The sequence below is a fragment of the Balaenoptera physalus genome (genome assembly GCF_965194825.1).
Source record: "Balaenoptera physalus genome assembly, contig: HAP1_SCAFFOLD_1923, whole genome shotgun sequence".
In the NCBI taxonomy this organism is placed as follows: domain Eukaryota; kingdom Metazoa; phylum Chordata; class Mammalia; order Artiodactyla; family Balaenopteridae; genus Balaenoptera; species Balaenoptera physalus.
Window position 1 is genome coordinate 34,845 of NW_028124881.1, and position 22,043 is coordinate 56,887.

The 22,043-nt window shown below is 35.9% G+C and overlaps 1 long non-coding RNA gene across 9 annotated transcripts in view; it reads right to left on the reverse strand.

The window, feature by feature from the left end:
* The window catches only part of LOC309654084, a 75,092-nt gene that overhangs the window by 34,722 nt on the left and 18,327 nt on the right, over positions 1-22,043 (reverse strand). For 4 of the 9 annotated variants that reach the window (XR_014259817.1, XR_014259818.1, XR_014259820.1 and 1 more), the window contains exons 2-4: positions 19,737-19,807; positions 13,758-13,816; positions 7,627-7,689 (exon numbers count right to left, since the gene is read on the reverse strand). This is a non-coding gene — a long non-coding RNA (uncharacterized lncRNA). Of the gene's footprint in view, positions 1-6,408; positions 6,725-7,626; positions 7,690-13,757; positions 13,817-19,736; positions 19,808-22,043 lie in introns of those variants that run through there. The other 5 variants (XR_014259815.1, XR_014259816.1, XR_014259819.1 and 2 more) reach the window with 3 other exon arrangements.

Here is a 22,043-nt window from a genome sequence, read left to right on the forward strand (position 1 = left end):
TTTTCATCATTACTTTTCTCTATGTTTTAACTTTTTCTATAATGAGCACATATTACTTTTATAATGAATACACAATAAATTTTATTTTTCAAAAAAAAAAGAAAATTTTATGAGTCTGTAATATTTTTTAAAATCTTTCAGATTGCTTTACTTTTTGTAATAATTTTTAAAATATATGATTCTTAATCTAAAATATTTAGTAGACTACCATGCATTAAATCAAAGTTCTGTAAAACATTCTGGTTTTAGATTGGAAATTTATTGGATTTGTTCTCTACACAGTTTACTTATATGATTCTTACAAATTATTTGAAAAAAGATATAACAAAATATTTTTATATTAAAGTTTTATTTTTATTTTTTTCAAAGTTTGCAATGCAGCCACATTATTCTCAGAAAAGGATATATTTAAATTATTTTTTGATCCCTATTTGAAAACGCATTGCAATGGATTTTATAATTTCAATGGCAAAATAAAGGTTTCTGTATGAAAAGAAATAAAAATTTTAAGTAGACAAAATTGATTTATTTACAATTTTGGAAAGGACTTGTTTATATAAGTTTGAACCATCATGTTTAGAAAAATGTGTTTTATTATTTTATTTACAGTTAATAAAGAAAACACAAAATCATAACCAAAATTTGTGACCCAGAGAATCATTTTGATACCCAAGCCCAGCAGGCAATAAATGCTTATGAGGCTTTTTTAGTACAGAGTGATAAATTATTAGAGTGAAATACTATTAACTTCAAGTTCACACATAGCAATTAAATGCCATGAAGCTCTTTCTGGTGCTTTGCCCATGTTAAAAAAGCAATTGCTATTTCTTTACTCAGTCTGAGGTTAGTTCTGATTTTTAATTAACATGAAAACAAGGACCTTCCTTTAAAACACTCTATTCCCAGGAGTGTGTTCTTCCAATCTCTAATGAAAAAATAAACACCAGGTCTACTAAGCCTCATGCTAGGTTTAATTGGGACTCATTTAATTTTTCTTTTCACAAACTCCTGGACCAAATATGTGATTTCACCTCTACTATGGAGGGTTTCCTGTCTTATTTTTACACACTTATGTTAACTGCTTACTATATTTATTCTATCAATCTTGCCTTATTTTTCCAACTTCATTCAAAATGTAAGAGAGGAAGGAGAAGGGAAAAGTGTTACAAATTAAGAAGATAAATCTACCAGTAGATTAACTAGATAATTTTATTAATGCCTAAGAAAGCGAGTTAAGGTGATACATTTCTCTGATGGGAGAGAGGGGGAAAAAACCCATACGAATAAATAAAACATATGTCATTACAGTTTTAAAATATTTTCTTATGAAAAATTGTAACCATACAGAGAAGGTGAAATAATGCACCTATATATTTAGCTCCTTGATTCTAGAATGAACATATAATTTTATCATCTATCTATCTGTCCACTAATACTTCTGTTCATTTGTCAATCTATCTCAGTTTTCTGATGCATTTCAAATGAAGTTGCAGACATAATCCATTTCAACCCTAAAGAGTTCAGCATGCACAAAAGTAACTAGAATTCAATATTTGTTTACATGTTTTTTCATCTGTTTTTAGGTAAACTTTATACACAGAGATATGTACAAATCTTGGGTATACTCTTCATGAGAGGTTTGAGAAATGCATATATTATATAATTGAAACTTCTATCATGATAAATCATTACCATTTCCTTGGAAAGTTCCTTCAATCTCTTTCCCAGGCTCCTTGACCCTATTTCCTCAAAGGCAACCACTAATCCAATTTTTTTCACTGCAGATTAGTTTTGCCTATTCCAGAAAGTCAAAAATAGAACCATTTATCTTTTTACATTCTGTGAATTGTTTACAGGTGCTTTGCATTACCCACTTTACAGAATAGAAAAAAATTGGCCAGAATTATTATATTATAAAATATGTTCATAATACTATCTTCCTTAAGTGTTTTGGTTTTATAAAAGTTATTATTGTTGATTTAATTTTTTAAAATTTCCCCAAAACATTCAAGCTTAACTAATGCCCTGGGCTAATTTTAGTAAGTAATATTTTTCTAGGAATTTGTCTAAATTGATGATTTCAAATAAGTTTTCAAATCTGTAAGTTTATAGTAGTTTATAATTTTTCTCTTATATGTTAATTGCTGATGTAAATGCCATTGTATTCCCTTTACATTTATGAATTGTTTGTGCTTTCAGTATTTTTTTCTATATGTCTATTATTCTGTACAAAATAGGTTAGAGTAGCTTTAACTTCACAATTTTAAAAGTTCTTTTCTTTATTTACTAATTGCTATTTTTAACTTTAAATCTTCCCTTTCAAGTGATTTAGGTTTTTTTTTTTTTCTAATTTATAAATTTGATGTTGAACTTATTATTATTACCCCGTCTGATGCAGAATGTAAGGCTATCAATATCCATGAATGTGTTTTGACTTAATTCTAGACATTTTGTTATCTAGAATTACATTATTATTTTCTGTGGATGTTCAGGTCTTCATTATGATCTAATTGTATCATGAATTATTAAAATTACTTTTATTAATTTTAAAAGTTGATGTATTCTTAAATTTTTAAAGTTTTCATGTTTGTTTTGTTTTACTTATTGATTTCTCAACTGTTTTGTAGTCAAATAATATGGTCTGATGATAACAGTTACTAGAGAGTTGTTATCAATCCAGAGATTATCATCTTGAGCAATCTGAGTTTGAGATATTGGATACAGGACATGCATTTAGGACCATGAGTGCATCTTCCAAACAGTTTCAAGTGGTTTCCCCCTGAGTAAGATCTGTCCCTTCTTAACTTCAATGTTAACTCACTCACTGCTTTAGGGACTTCCCACATAATCCAAGGCTCTGGCCAACTGAAAATACAGTCACTGTTTCCAAATATTAGATTTAAAAATTTTGCTTTATAATTATTATAATAATGATATCATATATCATAATTATATATGATATATCATCATATATGCCAATTTCTTATAAATTGACTCTGGTCTATTTTAGATAAACATATAGACCCTGGTCAATTTATAATCTCAATTATTTTTAAGTTCTGATCTTTAAAAAATAGAATATTGTGTTTCTCAGTTTTAGTTTTTATGTTACTCTATTTTCAGCGGTGTCTGTTTTCCTATGTATTGCCTCTTACATGGGGTCATTTTCTATAATCATTTCCACTTCTCTTCTATATATTTCTTGAACTTTGTTAGCTTATTTTTCACCCTCTTCTGTTGTCAATCAGGAGTCTTTTATATCTGTTTTGAGACCATTCTTACTTTTTTTACAAAAAATTCTTTCAATCAATATTGATATTTTTGACAATTTTCACCTGCTTGGGAGCAACATTTGTAGAGATTAGAAGGTGGGACTAGTTTTCCTTACCTGCAAATTTTCCATGTTCTTTTATATTTTTGTATTCATCCACTACTGCTTGTGTAACTGTTATTTCTGTGGTGAGGTATTGTTTTGTTTTATTTTTGGTAGTGCAGGATTTTAACTTTGATTCCTAGCAGGAGATGCCTTTGGATACATTCTTAAGATGGAGTGGGAGATCTCCAGTAGCTTAAAGTCATCTATTTGGATGTGCTTATCTAAATATACATTGCCCATTTATTCAGTGATCCAACGTAGTGGTTTTGCCAATTGGTAAGCATCACTATTCTGAGTATAAACTCAATTACAAAGAAAGTAAGCACAAGATGCAGTCTTTTTTTTTTCTAGGCTTTCTTTGGGACGTATTCATGTCAAAACCGTCTATGTAATCAGTCCACTATAAACCCCACCTCTCACCAATATATCAGGTGACTTATTGAGTCCACAGGTATTAACGTCACTTCACAAATAATGTCCTATAATTCTATGGCCAGGTCAGATCCTTTTGTTTTAGTGCAAAGCTACCATGGACTGAAATTCCCTTGAGAGAAAGCGAAAAGGAAGATATACATCTAATATTTGTATGGTTCTCTTCAAGAAAATCTAGCCTTGCTTTTTGCAATACCCTATACCCAGTTTCCCTTATTGTTAATCTCTTACATTACTATGGTACGTTTGTAACAACTAATGAACCAATATTGATGCATCATTATTATTAGAGTCCTTAATTTATTTGTATATCACTAGTTTTTACTTATATCCTTTTTTATTTCTGTTCCAGGATGCCAATGAGTATACCTCATTACATCGCCTTGTCATGTTTCCTTAGGCTCCTCTAGCCTCTGAACTTTATCAGCAGAAATATCTTCTGAGTAGTAATATTGGCTATATATAACAAGTAAATGTCACTCAAGAAGTAAAATCCCCAAAAGGCTTACAGTTTCTTCATCTAAATTATACTAAAGAATTTCCAGCACTGCCACTTAATTTATTATGTATAGCTACTGAGGCCAGGTCTTAGTCAATTAGCCTAAGAAATAATTAAAACCATTCAAAGCTGCTAGACCTACCACACTGTTATCTAGTTGCTTGTACATATTTAAATAAGTTTTTTCATGTATATTCACGTTCTTTACTTTTTAGTGGACCACCCTCAGGATCTGTTAATATGGTATCTAGTACCACACATTTTCCAGATCCCCACTCCCAGTATTTTTATCTAAATACTATAATTCTCTTGGTGGGAAAACTTTGTGCTTTCAGGTTTGTTTGTTAATTCACTTAATGAAGTAGCCAGTATACCCACAAAGCTCTTGCATTTCTACCGTCCCTTAAGTGAAAGTAAAAAAGCTTCCTGCAAAAACCTGCTTTCACTGCACTGCATGTTACAACATTCCAGGTGTCTCCAAGTAATAATAAAAATATTTCCTTTGCCAGTGTTTTTTGTGGGATACTGAAGTCCCATACCTAAATATGAATTGAATTTTCAGTGCTGTCACTTTCAACTAACCCAGTTAAACAAGGACAGATTTCTCCCAGTGACAGCAAACAACTGGCCAAGATTGGTCATGTACCTAGGCCTTAGTTGCCAGCCTGTAGTTTTTTGGTGATCTATTATTGTGTTACCTACTTTTCTAGAACTTAGTGGCTTAATAAAAACCATAATTACATTATTCCTTATAATTCTGTTGTTTGACTGGGGCCCAACTGGGTGTCCTTATGCCCTTCTGTTTGGAGTCTCTTATGTAACTAAGGTCAGATGGTTGCTCCAAGATGGCTTCGTGTATGTATCTTGTGTTGCTGGGGAAGGCTGGTTTTGGGGCTCCGTAAGACACTGAATTCCTGAGTCCCAGTCTCAGTGCAGCTTTGCTGTGTCCAGATGGCCTCTTTTTGGGGCCTTTCCATGTGTTCTCCCAGTAGTGTTTCTTAATTTTTATATAATAACTCAGGGTTTCCAGGAGTGAAAAGTGGAAACTATTATGGCTTCATAAGGCAAACTGTGCAACTGGCACAAGGTTGCCTCTGCCACATTTAGTTAAAGTGAATCACAGGGCCTGACTAATTTAATAGGTGAGGGGACCACACTAAGATGTGAGTATTGAGAGGTGTGATGATTCATCAGGACCATGTCTGAGAACTAACTAAGACAAGTGGAGAGAAAGACAGTTTCCCTCCTTAGAGATTTCACCAGACTTACAACATGGAGGACTTGCTAAAAACGTAGTTTCAATTTTGAGAAAGCAAGATGTGGCAACTGTCTACCACATGATGGAATCCTACTCCTAAGAAGTGCAGTTGCCTCTTCTGCATGGTGTGTTGACAAAATGATCCTCTGAGTGCAAGAACGGTATTTTAAAAAAAAATAGCTGCTCTCTACTTTTGTTATCCAGGTGATCTTTTCTAACTCCAAGAGTTAACCCGTTTCTTGCTAGTGTCTGTGGCATAATGGAAATTTCCAATTATTAGGGAAAGTATTTTACCAATTCTAGAGCTATTTATGCCAAAATGATACTCGAATCTCCAGATTCTTGTCCTGTCACATATTCGTTTTTCTGCTCTGACAGTACAGATATATTTGATAAGGATAGGGTTTCAATATGAATTTGACAAAAATGATAATACAGGAATTCTTCCTGAACTATCACCTGTTCTTCTGTAAGATGCTTGAAGGAACATGAAATATTTAATTATTATCTAGAAAGTATATATCTCATATCTTTCTGCAGGTGTCAGTGCTAAGCTCTGCAAAAATTTCAGCCAAGACCTTGACATATTCCTTTTTTTTAAATTAATTTTTATTGGAGTAAAGTTGATTCACAATGTTGTGTTAGTTTCTACTGTACAGCAAAGTGAATCAGTTATACATATACATATATCCACTCTTTTTTAAGATTCTTTTTCCATACAGGTCATTACAGAGTATTGAGTAGAGTTCCCTGTGCTATACAGTAGGTTATTAGTTATCTATTTTAAATATAGTAGAGTGTATATGTCAATCCCGATCTCCCAATTTATCTATCCCTCCCCCCTTTTCCCCCTTGGTAACCATAAGTTTGTTTTCTATACCTGTGACTCTATTTCAGTTTTGTAAATAAGTTCATTTGTACCATTTTTTTTTTAATTCCACATGTAAGCAATATCATATGATATTTGTCTTTCTCTGTCTGACTTACTTCACTCAGTGTGACAGTCTCTAGGTCCATCCATGTTGCTGCAAATGGCATTATTTTGTTCTTTTTTATGGTTGAGTAATATTCCATTGTATATATGTCCCACCTCTTCTTTATCCATTCCTCTGTTGATGGACATTAGGTTGCTTCCATGTCCTGGCTATTGTAAATAGTGCTGCAATGAACATTGGGGTGCATGTATCTTTTCGAATTATGGTTTTCTCCAGGTATATGCCCAGGGGTGGGACTGATGGATCATATGGTAGCTCTATTTTTAGTTTTCTAAGGAACCTCCATACTGTTCTCCGTAGTGGCTATACCGATTTACATTCCCACCAGCAGTGTAGGAGGGTTCCCTTTTCTCCACACCCTCTCTAGCATTTATTGTTTGCAGACTTTTTGATGATGGCCATTCTGACTGGTGTGAGGTGATACCTCACTGTAGTTTTGATTTGCATTTTTCTAATAATTAGTGATGTTGAGCATCTTTTCATGTGCCTCTTGGCCATCTGTATGTCTTCTTTGGAGAAACATCTATTTAGATCTTCCACCCATTTTTTGATTGTGTTGTTTGTTTTTCTGATATTGAGCTGCATGAGCTGTTTGTATGTTTTGAAGATTAATTCCTTGTCAGTTGCTTCATTTGCACATCTTTTCTCCCATTCTGTGGGCTGTCTTTTTGTTTGTTTATGGTTCCCTTTGTTGTGCAAAGGTTTTTAGGTTTTATTATGTCTTGTTTGTTTTTTTTTGTTTGTTTTTATTTTTATTACTCTGGGAGGTAGACCAAAAAAGATCTTGCTACAGTTTATGCCAGAGAGTTTCTGCCTATGTTTTCCTCTAAGAGTTGACATATTCCTAATTTCTAATACTCTCTAATTTTCAGTTGGTCACGAACCCAAAGTGAATAGAATATCAAAGAACGTAATATCTTGTAGAAGAAAAAAAAAGGAAGTAAGCAAGAATACTAATTTACCATATAGATCCAGGAATCGCCTTATATTTTATATCATTGCTTAAGAAGCATAAATTAGAAGGGACAAAAGAAAGCCCTTGACTTTTCAACACAGAGAACTGTACCTTGATAAACATGATCCAATCAGGGTCAGGAATCTCCTCACTTAGGTGGACTTTGCCTCTTTTCTGGGTTGAAGGTGTAATGAAACAGGGAAATAGAAAGTGGATACAGAGACACAGAGATAGACATATTTGTTAGGTTAACGCTTTTTAACACCACAATCAGCTATGCAAAGGCAATTTAGTTTCTTTTTTTAATCCCAAATTCATCTGTTTTTCCTTCTAAGTCTCTACCAACATAGTAACGAGAAATGCAATCAATATAGATTCCACTCAGGTAAACAATCCAAAGCAACAAAAGGGAATTCAGTGAAAACAGTCACTGTATTTAAGTAAAATCTATTTTTCATAACTTTGGGAATTAACATGTATAATTACTTGTAGCAAAATTAATGAAAAACTGAAAGGATCACCCATAAATATATAAATTATACTGCTGGATTTCTATGTTTCCTCCATACTCATATTTAATCTGTTATAAAATATACTTTACAGTTTCCATCCTCAACCTGTCTCATGTTTAAACTTCCATTTGAATATGTCTCATACAAATATTCCAACTAAGACATTCATCTATAGAATGAATGACAGTGAACCTGAGAAGGAGTATTATAAAGCTAAAATTAAACCTAGTTACAGATTCAAAATGTCAGCATAATAAACAAAACGAAGGTGTTCTGAGCCAAACCTACTTTATTTCAATATGGGAAATGTGTTTTACAAATGCACAATATTTAACATGCCCAATAAATATAATTGCAAAATGAACATTTGAAAGGTGAAGCCTAACAATTGATGACTAATGCAATTGTCAATGGGAAAAATGGTGATATATTGAGAAAGATATGTACACAATTAATGACAATAATTAAACTGGTAGGTAGTCATTAGCAGCAAAGAGGAGACAGTGGCGAGAAAGACAAGAAGAAATCGATTCACACCCAGCCATCTGGGAACTCTCCCTTGACCACACCCAGAATGGGCGAAACTATGGTTGTGTGGTGGGCAGTTTATCCTGATAAAGAGTGAGCACAGTAACATGAGGGGACTTCCCCGGGCTGCGCATGCCCAGACCAGACAGGCGTATAACCTATAGTAAACCCAAACTCATTATATCATAATTATAATAAAATCTACATGTGGTTTTGCCCCCGAGTGGGCGTTTCTTAGCGATTCAAGGGTGAGAGCATGCGCAGCAGTAAACTTGTTACATACCTCGCGACTGTCAATCAAATAATGATCCCTTGTCACTCAACCCCTCCTCCCTGCAAAATGCTCCTTAAAGGTGCCCTTAAGCCTGTACGGGAATGCTGCTTTCAATTCGCAGAAACAGCCCGCGCTCTCTCTCTATGAGAGTGTACCCTTTGCTTTGATAAACTTTGCTTTGGGCTTGCTTCACTTCGCTGACATAGCCCGCTCTCTTTCTCTCTCTCCCGCTCTGAGAGTGTACCTATGCTTCAATAAACTTTGCTTTGTGCTTAAGCTTAACATGGTACTTTGCAATTCTTTGCTTACTATCTTGGAACCGATTGCTGGTGAGGGTCTTCCGTTGACCTCCTCGGTTGAAGCTGTTTTGTTACAACGCCATGTCCACCCAGACAAAACCAAACAAAATCATAATACCTGTCTATCTGTACTCAAAGAATCAAGAAAATTGAAGCCATCAGAAATTTAATTAGGCTAAAGATTTTTTTTTTAAAGGCATTTTAAAAAGAGATGAGGATTTAAAGTATTTTAACCAGTTCTGAGTAGGGTATCAGACAAGCAATGCAGTGCATTTCTCAGTCATTTCCTGATCCTTTTGAAAGCAGATCTTTTGCCCCTTTCCTGTTTGCCCACTTCTGTTCCCCTCTAACCTTAAAATAACCTAATTATAGGAATGAGATCACTGGGCAATTTAACCTAACTCCTGATTTATGCTCTCCTGAATGCACACCATGCCTTGTCTAACCTGTTGATTCTTTTCCTAGATAAAAAGTAAGAATGAAGAATTAAGTAAAGAATAATTAGCTCTCTACCCCCAACAGCCCCCTAAGCAATCCTGCAGGCAGATCATGAGGGCAAGATAACATCTGAAGAGAGAGTCAACCAGTCTGCATGCAATGGAGATTGCTGCAGAACCCAACCTCCTGCCTGGATAATTCACTGAGATTCTTCCCCCCATGTTTTCCTTTAAGAATTGTCATGGTTGAGCAGAATCTTTGGAGTTGGTCCCTAGACACAAGTCCAACATCTCCCCAGATTGCTGGATTTCCTAACTAAAGCAGCTTTCCTTTCTATTGAGACTTGCCTCTTGAATTATTGGCTTATGAGTGGTAAGGAGCCAAACCTGAGTTCGGTAACACTTTGAGGCCAGTTTTAATAGTGTGTACTTGAATTCCTTGGTTCCAGTTGTGTTCCTAAATCCCTAGAGAGGCAGTTTTGTGGTTTTCTGGAAGCCATTTCTAGATTTACAACCTAGAGCTGGTGTATCCTACCTGTTGTGGACTGAATTGCATCCTCCCAAAATTTGTATGACAAAGTCCTAACCCCAGGGACCACAGAATGGGACTATGTTTGAAGATAAGGTATTTAAGAGGTAATTAATTTAAAATGAGGCCATTAGGCTGGGCCCCAATGCAATCTAACTATTGTCCTTATAAGAAGAGATTAGTACATACAGAAATGCACCAGCGCCACACATGCACTGAGTGACGACCATGTGAAGAGGCAGCAAGGGGGCAGACATTTGTAAGCCAGGGAAAGAGGCCTCAGAGGAAACCAACCCTGTCAGAAACTTGATCTTGACTCCAAGACTCCAGAGCTGTGAGAAAATAAATCTGTGTTTTAAGCCATCTGATTTGTGGTATTTTTGTTGTGGCAGCCCTAGCAAACTAACACACTGCCATTTCTAAGATTATTTACCTAAATATTTGTACTTAATTCTTTCTGGTAAAATGATAGATAGTTTATCTTCCCTGGATTGAACAGTGATAGACATAATGTTTAACAATAAAGTTAAGTAACAGATCCTCAAAACTGGAAATCTGGGATTGCTTATCTGAACTGTTTGGCTTTGAATGCAAAGATGATTCTAGTCTTCTTGGAAATGGAAATCAATAGTGCATGACACACAATGGCAAAACAGTTACATTATCACAAAAGTAGCCTACTAGAAACAAGACGTCAGCAGAGGGAGCAGGTATGTTTGACTAGTATAATTTGAATGAGGAGTTCAAGTGATGCGGGAACCATGGTGGTGTCTTAAAGTACAGAGAGTTGCAAAATAGAAAAGATGACAACCTCGGGGCTTAAAACATCATTTAAAGGAATGAATAAAAGTTAAAGAGGTAAATAACAAAAGAGAATATTTGAATGCCCTATAAGATGAAAAGTTGCTCAGCATCATTTTTCATTTGGAAAATATATTTTAGGAGCATTTTAAAATAAAATAAACACTTTAATTCTAGTAAAAGTAAAGAAAACGATACCAGACTAGCCCTACCACCATAAATAATTTTTTAAAAATGAATAATATACATTAAATAACTGTTTCTGGCTAGTGAATGGCAGGCATCACAAGGCTACAATCCCAGAGAGAAGCAAAATTAAAAAGATGAGCCCCGGGCTTCCCGGGTGGCGCAGGGGTTGAGAATCTGCCTGCTAATGCAGGGGACACGGGTTCGAGCCCTGGTCTGGGAAGATCCCACATGCCGCGGAGCAACTAAGCCCGTGCGCCGCAACTACTGAGCCTGCGCGTCTGGAGCCTGTGCCCCGCAACAAGAGAGGCCACGATAGTGAGAGGCCCGCGCACCGCGATGAAGAGTGGCCCCCGCTTGCCACAACTAGAGAAAGCCCTCGCACAGAAACGAAGACCAAACACAGCCATAAATACACAAATAAATAAATAAATAAATAAATAAATAAAATTAAAAAAAAAAAAAAAAAAAAAAGATGAGCCCCCTGAGAGCCATGGCTCTTGGCCTGTGGCAATTTTACCACTGAGGAGCTGGTTGCTGAAGTCTGTCCAGAGCTGGGAATCCTTACTGATCTAAGCACTTTCTATTCCTTCTTATTCTAAATGGTGCTTTTGTATTAATGTCTTTTTACTCTTTCCAGAGAATCCTTTGTTGTCCTTTCTTAGCACTCCTCACAATCATTAATCCCTAGGTGAAATCGGTCTTCCCTTCTAGTCTAAGTTGGGCATCTTTTCATCATTTTCACTGAGAAAAATTAGTGCACTAACTCTGGCTCAAGAAAAAGTTGCTTAAACAGAAATGGTAAAGCAGTTAAAAAATTTCAACCAATCTTGGCCCCAAAACACAAAAAAGAACCCCAAATGAGTAATTATCCCATAAGTAAATGAACATTAACTGTTTCTCAATTTTTATGAAAGACATATATCATATACTTGGAAAAGATAAAACTATTTGTATACTTCTCAAGGTTTTAATTTGAAAAATATATGCAGAAAATATTTAATGGCAAAAATCAATTGCTATGAAAGGTGATATTTGTTGCCTGATTCATATGAAGTAGCAAATGCTTTTTGTTTTGTTTTGTTTTTTAACTTTATTGGAATATAATTGCTTTACAATGGTGTGTTAGTTTCTGCTTTATAACAAAGTGAATCAGCTATACATATACATATATCTCCATATCTCCTCCCTCTTGTGTCTCCCTCCCACCCTCCCTATCCCACCCCTCTAGGTGGTCACAAAGCACCGAGCTGATCTCCCTGTACTATGCAGCTGCTTCCCACTGGCTATCTATTTTACATTTGGTAGTGTATATATGTCCATGCCACTCTTTCACTTTGTCCCAGCTTATCCTTCCCCCTCCCCATGTCCTCAAGTCCATGCTCTATGTCTGCGTCTTTATTCCTGTCCTGCCCCTAGGTTCTTTGGAACCATTTATTTTTTTTTTTTAGATTCCATATATATGTTTTAGCATACATATTTGTTTTTCTCTTTCTGACTTACTTCACTCTGTATGACAGACTCTAGGTCCATCCACCTCACTACAAATAACTCAATTTCGTTTCTTTTTATGGTTCAGTAATATTCCATTGTCTATATGTGCCACATCTTCTTTATCCATTCATCTGTTGATGGACACTTAGGTTGCCTCCATGTCCTGGCTATTGTAAATAGAGCTGCAATGAACACTGTGGTACATGACTCTTTTTGAATTATGGTTTTCTCAGGGTATATGTCCAGTAGTCCCGCTGGGTCGTATGGTAGTTCCATTTTTAGTTTTTAAAGGAACCTCCACACTGCTCTCCATAGTGGCTGTATCAATTTACATTCCTACCAACAGTGCAGGAGGGTTCCCTTTTCTCCATACCCTCTCCAGCATTTATTGTTGGAGCAAATGTTTTGAGTTGATTTATTCATGCTATAAATACTTATGTGAAAGCATATCACATCAGCTTTCATCAGGATTTACATTCCAAAAATGATCAAACACCCTTCCACTTCTGAGAGATGTTAATGTTCTAGAAAGCCTGATTAATTTCACCCTGTATATGTAGCTACGACTTAAACATCTTGAACTTGCGTAAAGAGTACTAATAGATAAAACCCACAAATGTAAGGCATCTTTAACGATTTCCCATACAGTTGAAATCATCTGCCATAAATTCATGATTTTAAAGAAATAATAAAATGAGTAAGTTGTGCTAGAAAGAATCCCAAGTTTAGTCTGCTGAGCAAACATGCAATGAATTAACTAAGACTCGGTTAATTCTTAAAAGCTAATCTTAAAAAATAAAGTCGGGGGCTTCCCTGGTGGTGCAGTGGTTGAGAGTCTGCCTGCCAATGCAGGGGACGCGGGTTTGAGCCCTGGTCCAGGAAGATCCCACATGCCCTGGAGCAGCTGTGCCAGTGCGCCACAGCTGCTGAGGCTGCGCTCTGGAGCCCGCGAGCCACAACTACTGAGCCCACACGCTACAACTACTGAAGCCCAAGTGCCTAGAGCCCATGCTCTGCAACAAGAAGCCACCGCAATGAGAAGCCTGTGCACCGCAATGAGGAGTGGCCCCCACTCGCTGCAACTACAGAAAGCCCTCACACAGCAACGAAGACCCAACGCAGCCAAAAATAAGTAAATACAATAAATAAATTTATTTTTTAAAAAAAACTTGGTTTGATTACCTCTCTGTGGCAATACTGGTGGTTTCACCTGTCTTCACTACTTTGCAGCAGAATCCAAGCTAGAAAATTAAAAAGTACAGCACTGAAAATATCCAGATTCTCCCTCAAGTTCTGTGTGTATTTCACATAATTAATGCATTAAGAATATGTATATGCTAAGTGAATATCAATTGCTCAGTGGTAAAGGAGCTTATTTTGTGTCCTTGTATTTAATTCAGTTTAATGAAATTAAATATAACAAACTTTTTTTTTTGGTTAAATTCTCTACTAGGTGCCAGGCTATTAGGTGCAGAGAGAAGGAAAAGAAAATAACACATTACCGTGTCCTTGAGAACTCACTCTCCAGAGAGATTGTTAGACTACTCCTTCCCAAAACAAAAGCCAATGTGTACTTTGCCATCTACATTTGATTTTATTTCTCAGATATTATGGACTGACTTGTGTCCATCTCCCAAATTCATATGTTGAAGCTCTAATACCTAGTACATTGATAAGGTCTTTAAAGAAATGATTAAGTTAAAATAAAGCCACTAGGGTGGACCCTAATCCATTATGACTGGTGTCTTTGTAAGAAGAGGAATTCTGGACACAAAAGAGATACCAGGGATATACACACACACAGAGAAAGGCAGACATCTTCACGTCAAGGAGAATGGCCCTAGGAGAAACCAACACTGCCATTTCTTGAAATTCTAGCCTCCAGAACTGTGAGAAAATAAATTTCTGTTGTACATGGCACCCAGTCTCTGATATTTTGTTATGGTAGCCCTAGCAAACTAATTTACCAGATTACAACTGATATTTAAAAATGTATACATTTAATATATATTTCAGAATCTACTTTTCACTAGGTTCTCCACAATATAAAAGCAATAAACAAGAAAGTCACCATCTCTGACTTTAACATACACTCAGAGTGGGAATAACTAATACTGCATATGTAATGATAGGTTTGATGAGTGTGAAAAACTTTTGTACAGTTCATTATGAGAACAGACAACAGGAGTCCTAAGTAAAGTTTATCATGAGAGTTTTTCCTTATGGAGTTATTTCAAATCTATTCAAAGTTGTGTTTGGGCTAGCTAAGGAAGATGGCAGAGAAGGAGGAACAGAGGAGAAACCACTGAGTCTTTATTAAACTGAAACCACTGAATCTTTATTAAACTGAAACCTTTATTAAAGTGAAACAGTTGATGCAGACAAACAGGAATCAACTGGTGGGAGACAAAACTGATAGAAAGGTAGGAGTCGAAATAAGAAGAGTTGTGTAGGTCATGTTACCTACATGATAGTCAAATGTCAGAAAAATGTTTTTCAATAGAGCAGAGTCGATTGATTTTTTTCTATTTGGTTATATTTTGTTTGTTTTCACAGTTTTGTTGAGGTATGGTTTATATATCAAAAAAATCTCCCTGTAAGGTATTCAGTTTGATGAGTTTTGGCAATTTTATAGAGTCATAAAACCACCACCATAATTGAGATATTTAATGTACCAGATACTCCAAAGAATTCCATCCAGGCCCGTTGTGGTTAATTTTCTCTTCTATTCCTGCACAACCATCTATATCATTTGCTTTGTTTTATCACTATAGGGTTTTTTTTCCCCCTAGAATGTCATATAAATGGAATCATGTAATTTATACATAGTCTATTGTATTTAAATGTTTTCCACATAGTCTGTTTTAAGTATGGATCCAAATTTTGTTTGTTTTCTGATTAACCCACTATGGGATATGTATAGTATACATACAATTAGTATGTCAGTTTACCAAATGATGAGTAGTTAGTTGATTGTTTCCAAGTTTTGGCTACCATGAATAATGCTGCTATGAATATTAATGTGTAGTTCTTGATCTGGGCATATGTTTTATTTTCTCTTGGATAGCTATGATTTCTTTTCCCTTGGATAACTATCTAGGTGCATATTTATATTATAATTAGGTAAAATAATTGACACAAGTTTAAAACTGATTTGATGTAAGAGATTATGACAAGGAAGAAGTCAAATGTAGCTCATAATTTTCTGTCTTGAAAGAATGATTTAAGATAATATTGGCATTTTCTGAGATGAAAGAAATTTTTGAAATAGAAAATTATGACTATAGTTTGAAATCCTGAATTTGAGATTCTGTGATGCAGCCAAATGGGGATATCAAATAATGGGTTAAACAAAAACTCTACCGGTAACAAAAGTGTTCTTGGCTAGAAAGTACATATATTGTAATAGTACAGAGACAAATAAAATTCACAAGACTGAACAAGATCAGTGGCCAGTAAAGTATGGTCCAAGGGCCAAACTACCTATTTTTGTAAATTAAATGCTGCTTTTTAATTGCTACACCATTGGTTTACACATTGTCTATGCTACTTTCACACTACAATTCAGAACTAAGTAATTATGACAAAGACCAGATGATCCACAAAGCCATATTCACTCTCTGGTCATATTTACTCTCTGGTCCTTTACTGAGTAAAGTTTGCTGAGTCCCCGACATAATTATCAAGAGAATATAGAGTTATAAGAAAAGACTGTAAGACAGTGTAGACTAGAGGGATAAGAATATTCTGCATTTAAAAATAAGGCGGAGGGCACAGAAATCTAAACAGAAGATCCAGAAAGTATTCAGATTGTAAGGAAAAAAAAAATAGGGACGTGTTCTGCTGTAAAGTCCATGGACACAGAGTTTTAAAGAAGAATGAGAGATCGACTGAAATCAAGAAATATGAGGTGAATAGAGGGGTGGGATAGGGAGAGTGGGAGGGAGAGAGTCGCAAGAGGGAAGAGATATGGGGATATGTGTATATGTATAACTGATTCACTTTGTTATAAAGCAGAAACTAACACACCATTGTAAAGCAGTTATACTCCAATAAAGATGTTAAAAACAAAGAAATATGAGGACTGAAAAATAAGTATACGGAAGTCATTGATAAACTTACAAGGGCAATTGTGGTAAAACAATATAAATCCAATGACGGTGGATAGAACTGGGAAACGGGTATTAGAGCAGGGTATTAAATGTATTCAATTTCTTATGGCAGTGGGAAGAAAGATGATTGAGTTGAGGTCTAGAAACTTTTTGCCTATTACCCAGCAGGAGATCAGGGACCATTTGCTGCATTTGCTGTTGTCTAAATGAACCCGAGGATAATGATAATTGCCAACCAGTGCACAATGTACTGCAATACCTGATGGAGAATGTGAGGGGGTTATCAGTAAGCCAAATGTAGATCTTGGTGGGTGAAGTGATGCTGTAGTGGAGGACACTGAGACTATAGTGAAATAACAAAGTGGAAAACAAGAAAGAAAAGTAGACCTTATAGTGTCATCACTCATTCATAAATGCATGATTGGGATAGGACTGAGGTGCAGAGGGCTTTGACATTTATTACCTATGGTTGGATTTTGGGCAAGTGTCCCCTTTGCCCGGTTTTAATTGGTCATACTACATGAGAATACTTAAAACTTCCCAAAACCTTACTTTATAGTGAATATTAAGTAGTATCACATTTTACAAGGACAAGAAATATCAGCTTTAAATAAGAAATGTTGAAAGAAAGGGCACTAATCCCCACCAAGTTGCAATACATCTGTCTTGAGTGCCCTGTGAAAAATTAAATGGCTCATAAGAGTAACTATTGATTATTGTGGTTAGAATAAATTCATGCATTTTACCCTACACAGTATCAGACATGATAAAAGTTAATCAGGAAGTCCCACAGTCTAAAGGAATCGATATTCTCACACAAACTTGGTGAATGCTTCCTATTTTATTCTAACTTTGAAAGGAAACGAAGTAAAATTCACTTTTTTATACTACTGTACATCACCATCCTCCCATTCATGCAGGGTATCTGAATTTGCAAGCATATTGAATCCAGAAACCAAATTTCAATTTCATCACTATTAAAATAAAATGGATTCATTATAGAAATAATAGGTTGATGTATTTCTTTCCTTTTTTTTATTACTGGAGTAAAATTGCTTTACAATGTTGTGTTAGTTTCTGCTACACAATAAAGTGAATCGGCTATATGTATACCTATATCCCTTCCTTCTTGGACTTCCCTCCCCACCCCCCCACATCCAACCCATCTAGGTCATCACAGAGCACCGCGCTGAGTTCCCTGTGCTATACAGCAGGTTCCCACTAGCTATCTACTTTACACATGGTAGTGTATTTATGTCAAACCTGAACTCCCAATTCATCCCACACTCCCCTTCCCGCCCTGTGTCCACATGTCCGTTCTTCTCAGAGAAAAAAGTCAAAGAAGAATTTAAAACTGTGACAGTATACACATATTACTAGCTGAGGATGGTTAATTAATATGGCGTAATAGAGGATCCAGTACGATGACTAAATTTAGGGAATAACTGGATCTGAGACTTTAGATACTTAATGGTAAGATACTTAATATTGAGATATTTACCATCACTTAATGATGAGATACTTAATGGTGAGAAACTGGATGATAATTCCCTAACATTTTCTACAAATGGTTCTGGAACAATATGTTCCATTGCCAACTCATAGTGTTACATCTGGATCAATGAAACTGACAAAGTACGACAGTCCATAAGAGGCTTGAACACAAGACCTCCTGGGTCTTCTAGAAAAGAACTTATTGGCCTATGGGACATCTTTTCCTGGTTTGGTAACGACTGAGGCTCTTGGCTATGTTCACTTCTCTAGGCAGCCTGTCATCCTGTTTGGAATAATTTCTACTATAATCTTGGTTTGCTGTTGCCTCAGACAGATTAACCAGTTATTCTCACAGCCTCTTAATGTTGCAGTCATTTGAGTACATGATGGGTAGCCTACATTACTCACTCAGGTCCTAAAGGATCAAGGGTTAGAGTTCCTCAACTCTTCAGTTCTGGTTCTAGCCCCAAATCCTAGCTCTTTCAGATGTGACCATAGGCAATTATAAGATTTTGCCTGATGGTCTTCACAAGGCCAAGGGAGGAAGATAATTTGCCCTTCCCACACCAGTACATTGCAGTTTCTAGGAGGAGTTGCAGTCAAGAACTCACATCCTTCAGGCCAGCCATGCTCATACACATATCAGCACTCCTAGAGTAAGAATCCCATTCAGAGAACACTTTATACAGTGTCTTGTCTAAGGCACTTTCTCCACTCTGACTCAGTAATCTGTCAATAATGACATTACAAGAAAAAAAAAAAAAAAAACCCTCAGAACAACAGTAGTCAGGAACATAGACAAAAATTAAAAGAAAAAAAAAACTCTAACAAGGTATTAAAAAATGGACCGCAACGATCCATACCCATGTGCAGATCGAGAGAGAGAGGGAGTGTATATGTGTACAGGTTAGTACCTATACATGTACTCCTGCGCCCTGCTGGCTGAGAAAACCTAGAAGCAGTGACACCCCAGGATCAATGAGCACACTTAGCAGAAGATACCAGTTTCTAGTACCATTCGCCAATAAAAGAAATCAGTCAGTGTCCTTGGAGAAATGGCTGACTCTAGGACTGGGGCAGAAAATAAATGAGTTTGGAGCATCTTTCATTGCCAAAGTAAGGAAGTACTTATAAGCGAAAAAGAAACAATGATGGCAGTATGTCAAAGGGACAGAGAAGCCAACCAAAAGAGTTCCAAATAATTAAAACCAGAAATTTTGAGCCACAAAATAAAATAGTATTGCATTATAAACTTTAATATAAAATATATATACCCAGGTGTCCTAAGTGTTATAAATAAATGATTCAATAAATAAATAAATGGGGTACAATAAAAAATTTTCCATATAGAAAATTTCCAAATAATTTGTGTAAATTCTTCACTCTCAAGGAGGTGAAGCATAACTCCTTAAGTGTAGACTGGGAAAATGACTTTATTCCAAAGAGTATAGTATGAAAAGTATGGAGGGGGGCAAAAAGATTAATTTAACAGTGGAGAAACCTGACAAACTCCACGTTAACATCAGTGGTAATAAGCCATGTTTATGATACATACCTTTGATATAATGTGATAAACAATGATGATTTACTTCTGTGGTTTTCCTCTGTAAGACCCACAACTGCAGTCTATAATGAGAAAAACATCAACAAATCCAAATTGAGGACCACTCCACAAAATACCTGACCAGCTTTCTTGAAAACTGTTAAGGTCAAGGAAAACAGTGAAAGTCTTTGTCACCATTATAACCGAGAGGATCCTAGGGAGACAGGACTACAAATTCAATATGGTATCTTGGATGGGCTCTTGGAATTGAAAAAGGTAATTAAGTAAAAACTAAGTCAATCTGAATAAATACTGAATTTTAGTTAATAATATATCAATATTAGTTAATTAATGGTAACACATGGACTATTCTAATGTAAGACATTAATACGAGAATCTGGGTGTGGAGTATATGGAAACTCTTTGTACTATTCCACATTGCCTTTTTGTAATTCTAAATCTATTCTAAATCTATTCCTTCTTCCTGGAAATATGTACAATGCAAGCTATGCTAAGGCTATCCCTGTGGGTTTTCATTATCACTATCAGGGATACAAAATCTAGGTTAACAGATGGTACACCGGGGTGGAGGTAGGAAGAAACTGTGATTGATTGAAAGGAAGTTTATAGATGGATAAGGAAACCAGAAAAGGAAATTATCACTCCATATCTAACTTAGCTTCCCAAAGCAAGATAATGATTTTCTTGGCCATTTCTGTTTGATGTAGTGCTGACTTATGTTCAAAGTTGGAAGAAGCCCAAGATGTCTTTTCCACTGAAAAGGAGAATGTAACTGAAGCCAAATCCTAAGATTTACCCCAAAACAACTTGAATCGTTTGAAGAAAAGACATCAGCCAGTATTTCTTGTTGAATATCCTGATTAACAGCAGTTGAATTTATCACATCTGTAGCATTTCCTTGGTTGTGTTATCATATAGTTTCTTTTATAATCTTAAAAGAAATACTACCTTAGGACTAGACTGTATGCTTTATGCCTGGCAGAGAGCAGCTGGTGCACCATGTGGCCGTGAACCAGGATGGCATTTTTTTAGACAACTGCATGGGTACAAAGCAAAGGGATTTTTACTGCCTGCTCCTCTATCAGATTCTGCTTTGTTCTTAGACCACATATGAGTATGGAGGGATCATTATAAAAGTGGCTATTGAAACAGCATAACGTCCGAAATGATGAATGTTGGTGATGTTAACAGTTAAAGATCAGTGATAATTTGTTTCTGAAACTTCAGAAAAGATATTTATGCAAAGTCATTTTTGCATATTGATTGAAATGCACCTTGAAACACATCTCTGAATATGATCAGCTAACAATTGCCCAGATGACATATTTGTTGAGGGTGCATATAATTTACTTGAATTTCACCATTACCACAAGTACTCAGCACTTTGATGACTCAGCTATCACTTGCCCCAATGTAGTAAGATGTTCTTAGGGCTTTGGAAACTGGATTTGGTATGGACTGGACATGGAAAGGATTTTTCTGGAGGCTCACCTTGGGTATGATAAGACTTGTTAACTTAGATAGGAACACAAGAGGGAGCTATTTTCAAGGAAACTGGCCATGTTCCAACAGTGCACCTTAAGAGGAAGAAAAAGTCTGATCAAATTAAAAGACAGTTACCAGGTGAACTGGTGTCTCAGGCTATATGACCAGCTTAAAATTGGCAAGTCATCACTGATAAATGTGGGTAAACATTCAACCATTATCATCATGACCACATGTTGAACTGCTAAATTAGGGCAATGGGAATTTGTGCCTCCGAGTCTCGAAAGTTAAGTTATGCTGTTGCTTTGCATGCTACACTGTTGCCTGTCATGAATTCTTTCTTAGTTCTTGAAACTAAGCCACCTTAAAACAGGGTGATGCCTGTTTTGTGCTGTGAGATGAATTGTAAATCTGAACCCAAACCACTGCAACAGGTTGAACAGGGTGGAGACTATTGCTCCATTAATGGAAATATATCCATGGTCTGTGGATCCAGTAATATCATCAAATATGATCACTTAGACCTTAATTCATATTGAAGTCTTCCTTTTTTATTTAAGCAAAACCTTTTGAGAACAGTAATATGTATGCTAAAATGTGTATAAATCATAAACGTATACGTGAATTACATGAATGAATTTCATGAATTAAACTTTCTGTGCAACCAGCATCCAAATCAAGAAATGCCATCTTGGGCTTCCCTGGTGGAGCAGTGGTTGAGAGTCTGCCTGCCAATGCAGGGGACACGGGTTCGAGCCCTGGTCTGGGAGGATCCCACATGCCGTGGAGCAACTGGGCCCGTGAGCCACAACT